Source organism: Pygocentrus nattereri, chromosome 28, assembly GCF_015220715.1.
Source record: "Pygocentrus nattereri isolate fPygNat1 chromosome 28, fPygNat1.pri, whole genome shotgun sequence".
NCBI classification, from domain to species: domain Eukaryota; kingdom Metazoa; phylum Chordata; class Actinopteri; order Characiformes; family Serrasalmidae; genus Pygocentrus; species Pygocentrus nattereri.
The window spans coordinates 1,271,622-1,277,786 of NC_051238.1; positions in this window are offsets into that span (position 1 = coordinate 1,271,622).

Sequence of the window (6,165 nt, forward strand, 5' to 3'; positions counted from 1 at the left end):
AAAAACAGCACATCCACATACATCAGCCTTAAAGTGAGTCGGAGTCTGTGTGACGGTCCTGTAAAGATGAATTCTGGTGCTTTTGGTGAACGAGCCCTGCGAGAGGTTCCGCTCTGAGCTCAGAGGCAGTGAAGCGCAGGAGGTGTAGCTCTGGGTTCTTCACAGTCTGAGTGCTGATGTCAGCAGCGCTGCAGACCCGCTGACGCTGCTCCGCTCCGCTCGATGGGGGAATTCCGCTCTATTTATAGCTCTCTGCTCTGCAGGCCGGCGGGGGTCTGGGGTGGGTTCTCTCCTCCGCACACCCCCCACGCCGCGCCGAGATCAGCACACGCTGGGCAGTGATGACATCACAACACTGAATACACAGTGAAGAAGGTTATTTCAGTCTGACCCCAATACCATCAGCATGTATAACCTCACACTGTCATACTGCAGCAAATCATAACTATATCAGTGATGAGCAACACTAATATTAATATTCCCAATAGATAGATAGATCAGGCACTGAGTGGTACGACGTAGTCTAACAGCACATATCATAGACAAGACTAACTCTGCACCATCTGTACCATCTCTGCAGTATGGAGAATTGTTGTAGAGCCGTATATCAGTGGGTCAGAAAGATCTCACACGGCCTCTTTAACACAGCGCAGCTGTAACAGACGCCACTGAATGTGTTCATCCACTGCATGCAGAGGGTGTGAGGTGTTGTCCAGGATCTCTAACAGCTTGTTGAGCGTCCTCTGTTCTGCTACAACCTCCAAAGACTCCAGCTTGACTCCAACAGCAGAGCCAGCCTTCCTAATAAGATTGTTAATTGTGTTCAGAGCACTGTTGTTAATGCTGCTGCCCCAGAACACAACAGCATAGAATAGAGCACTCGCTACAGCACACTGGTAGAGTTCATAGGAGCTTAGAGCAACACCAAAAGACCTCGGCCTCCTCAGGAAGCAGAGACGGCGTTGGCCTCTCTTGTACACCGTGAGAGTTACAGCTCCAGTCCAGCTTGTTGTCCAAGTGCACACCCAGATATTTTTATGTCCTGACCACCTCAACATCAACACTATCAATAGGGACTGCTGAGGCAGGTTTGGACTTCCTAAAGTCCAGCAGCATCTCCTTAGTCTTGTTCAGCTTACACCAGTCAACAAAGTCCTTCACCAGCTTCCTGTGCTCCTCCTTCTGTCCGTTCCTTGTGCACCCAACAACGGCCGTGTCATCTGAGAATTTCTGCAGAGGACACGACTCTGTGCTGTACCTGAAGTCAGAGGTGCACAGGTTGAACAGGAATGGAGCTAACAGAGTCCCCTGGGGTGCCCAACACTGCACACAGCCTTGTCTGAGACACAGCCCTGCAGTCGCACACACTGAGGTCGTCCAGTCAGACGAAATGATGGATTCATCCACCTGCATCAGCCGTAGCTTCTGCCCTAACAGCGCAGGCTGTATGGTGTTGAACGCACTGGAGAAATCGAAGAACATGATCCTCACAGTGCTGCCTGAGGTGTCCAGGTGAGAGTGCGTTCTGTCCAGCAGGTAGATAACTGCATCATCCACTCCAATGCCATCCTGGTATGCAAACTGCAGAGGGTTGGGCTCTGACCAGAGGTCTCAGATGAGCTATGTCTTTATATCAGGTCCTATTTAAACATACACATTAACTGCTACTGTAATACTGCATACACTGACATGTACACTCTTAAAAAGATGGTTCTTCAAGGGTTCTTTTGTGAAGACAGTACTCCTATGAAGAACCATAGACACTCAAAGAACCATTTGTATGATTGAGTTCTTGGTGAAAAGGTTCTTCAGACTGACGGAAAATGTGTTGTGTATGGTTCCACATGGCATCAGAACAGGTTCTACTATGGGTTCTACTATGGTTATGACATCCAGCTTGTAACAACGATTTAAGAACGATCTTTGGTGCTATACAGAACTTTTCGAAAAGGTGCTATATAGAACCATCTACAGCACATTCTCCATCAAACACTTTCACGATGCAAAGAACCCTTAAATCATGCAAAGGGTTCTTTCAGTGTTCATGACTCTATATAGAACCATTTTCTTTACTAAAGAACCCATGAAGAGCCATTTTTTAGGAACGTAAACCACAGAATAATTCCTTTTGGTGCCACATAGAACCATGGACAACACACTCAATCTGAAGAACCATTTTCACCATGCAATGAACCATTCCCCTTACTAAAGAACTCTTGAAGAACCTTTTTTAAGAGAACATGCTTTTGGTCATCTTGTGTTCCCATAGCAACATCATCTGTGAATTATGACATCAAGCAAACAGAGTAAGCCCATAAGTCTTTGGACAGTGACAATTTCTGTAATTATAGCCATTTTATGTATATCACAATACCTACATTTAGAGTCGGTTATTCATTCAGCCTAATGAGAAACTGTAGAACGGACTCGGTTTATATCACAATACCTACATTTAGAGTCGGTTATTCATTCAGCCTAATGAGAAACTGTAGAACGGACTCGGTTTATATCACAATACCTACATTTAGAGCCGGTAATTCATTCAGTCTAATGAGAAACTGTAGAACGGACTCGGTTTATATCACAATACCTACATTTAGAGTCGGTTATTCATTCAGTCTAATGAGAAACTGTAGAACGGACTCGGTTTATATCACAATACCTACATTTAGAGCCGGTTATTCATTCAGCCTAATGAGAAACTGTAGAACAGACTCGGTTTATATCACAATACCTACATTTAGAGTCGGTTATTCATTCAGCCTAATGAGAAACTGTAGAACGGACTCGGTTTATATCACAATACCTACATTTAGAGTCGGTTATTCATTCAGCCTAATGAGAAACTGTAGAACGGACTCGGTTTATATCACAATACCTACATTTAGAGCCAGTTATTCATTCAGTCTAACGAGAAACTGTAGAACGGACTCGGTTTATATCACAATACCTACATTTAGAGTCGGTTATTCATTCAGCCTAATGAGAAACTGTAGAACAGACTCGGTTTATATCACAATACCTACATTTAGAGTCGGTTATTCATTCAGCCTAATGAGAAACTGTAGAACAAACTCGGTTTATATCACAATACCTACATTTAGAGTCGGTTATTCATTCAGCCTAATGAGAAACTGTAGAACAGACTCGGTTTATATCACAATACCTACATTTAGAGTCGGTTATTCATTCAGTCTAATGAGAAACTGTAGAACGGACTCGGTTTATATCACAATACCTACATTTAGAGTCGGTTATTCATTCAGCCTAATGAGAAACTGTAGAACGGACTCGGTTTATATCACAATACCTACATTTAGAGCCGGTTATTCATTCAGCCTAATGAGAAACTGTAGAACGGACTCGGTTTATATCACAATACCTACATTTAGAGCCGGTTATTCGTTCAGCCTAATGAGAAACTGTAGAACGGACTCGGTTTATATCACAATACCTACATTTAGAGCCGGTTATTCGTTCAGCCTAATGAGAAACTGTAGAACTGTCTCGGTTTATATCACAATACCTACATTTAGAGCCGGTTATTCATTCAGTCTAATGAGAAACTGTAGAACAAACTCGGTTTATATCACAATACCTACATTTAGAGTCGGTTATTCGTTCAGCCTAATGAGAAACTGTAGAACAGACTCGGTTTATATCACAATACCTACATTTAGAGCCGGTTATTCGTTCAGCCTAATGAGAAACTGTAGAACGGACTCGGTTTATATCACAATACCTACATTTAGAGTCGGTTATTCGTTCAGCCTAACGAGAAACTGTAGAACAGACTCGGTTTATATCACAATACCTACATTTAGAGTCGGTTATTCATTCAGCCTAATGAGAAACTGTAGAACAGACTCGGTTTATATCACAATACCTACATTTAGAGCCGGTTATTCATTCAGCCTAATGAGAAACTGTAGAACAGACTCGGTTTAAATCACAATACCTACATTTAGAGTCGGTTATTCATTCAGTCTAATGAGAAACTGTAGAACGGACTCGGTTTATATCACAATACCTACATTTAGAGTCGGTTATTCGTTCAGTCTAATGAGAAACTGTAGAACAGACTCGGTTTATATCACAATACCTACATTTAGAGCCGGTTATTCGTTCAGCCTAATGAGAAACTGTAGAACGGACTCGGTTTATATCACAATACCTACATTTAGAGTCGGTTATTCGTTCAGCCTAACGAGAAACTGTAGAACAGACTCGGTTTATATCACAATACCTACATTTAGAGTCGGTTATTCATTCAGCCTAATGAGAAACTGTAGAACAGACTCGGTTTATATCACAATACCTACATTTAGAGCCGGTTATTCATTCAGCCTAACGAGAAACTGTAGAACAGACTCGGTTTAAATCACAATACCTACATTTAGAGTCGGTTATTCATTCAGTCTAATGAGAAACTGTAGAACGGACTCGGTTTATATCACAATACCTACATTTAGAGTCGGTTATTCGTTCAGCCTAACGAGAAACTGTAGAACAGACTCGGTTTATATCACAATACCTACATTTAGAGCCGGTTATTCATTCAGTCCAACGAGAAACTGTAGAACAGACTCGGTTTATATCACAATACCTACATTTAGAGTCGGTTATTCATTCAGTCTAACGAGAAACTGTAGAACAGACTCGGTTTATATCACAATACCTACATTTAGAGTCGGTTATTCATTCAGTCTAATGAGAAACTGTAGAACGGACTCGGTTTATATCACAATACCTACATTTAGAGTCGGTTATTCATTCAGTCTAATGAGAAACTGTAGAACAGACTCGGTTTATATCACAATACCTACATTTAGAGTCGGTTATTCATTCAGTCTAATGAGAAACTGTAGAACGGACTCGGTTTATATCACAATACCTACATTTAGAGTCGGTTATTCGTTCAGCCTAACGAGAAACTGTAGAACAGACTCGGTTTATATCACAATACCTACATTTAGAGTCGGTTATTCATTCAGCCTAATGAGAAACTGTAGAACGGACTCGGTTTATATCACAATACCTACATTTAGAGTCGGTTATTCATTCAGTCTAATGAGAAACTGTAGAACGGACTCGGTTTATATCACAATACCTACATTTAGAGCCGGTTATTCATTCAGTCTAATGAGAAACTAGAACGGACTCGGTTTATATCACAATACCTACATTTAGAGTCGGTTATTCATTCAGCCTAATGAGAAACTGTAGAACGGACTCGGTTTATATCACAATACCTACATTTAGAGTCAGTTATTCATTCAGCCTAATGAGAAACTGTAGAACAGACTCGGTTTATATCACAATACCTACATTTAGAGCCGGTTATTCATTCAGCCTAATGAGAAACTGTAGAACAGACTCGGTTTATATCACAATACCTACATTTAGAGCCGGTTATTCATTCAGTCTAATGAGAAATCTAGCCCATCTAGCCGACCACCTATCCAACTAGAAATACAGAGTGAGACTACACGGTCAGTGGGGCTGATAAAGTGGACAATGACAAAATACAGCATTCATAATAAGAGAAACCAGGTTAGTTTGTGTAACAATTTTAATATTATTATTGTTTTTGTTTCCAGGAGTCAGAAGATGAGCTGAACGGAGGGAGTGTGTGTCATGTGTTAGACAGGAAGTGACACCTCAGCACCGTCCAGGACCACCATTCTGTTTACAGAAACAACAAAACCATCCAGACCTTCACGGCACACACGGACGTGAGACACCAGAACCGAGAAAGGAGGGGAATAAATTCTCTGAATAAATAAACAGTTAAGATGTAAACAGAGCCGTTCAGAGCAGTTTGGTGTGAAACGCTGTGTTCTAGATAAACTGACTGAGTCAGAACCGTTCACAGTGGTGGTGATGGGAACCAGACGTCCCTCTAAAAGCTCCTACAGAAAGTTCCTACATGAACTGGTTCTGAATTCACTGCCTGATGCCTGAGACGCTGTTTTATGAGAGTTTAGAGAACTTCAACTCCATTCATGGTGGAGGGAGACATGCAGGGCGCTGTGCGGCAAAATAGTCCCCAAAGAAATCTTATTATTCCAGATTTTCCACTGTTTTCCATCATCAACATTCCATATAAACTCAGAAGTCTCGCGTAGGTTCACTGGTGGTTCTGGATAGTAAATAAAATGTCTA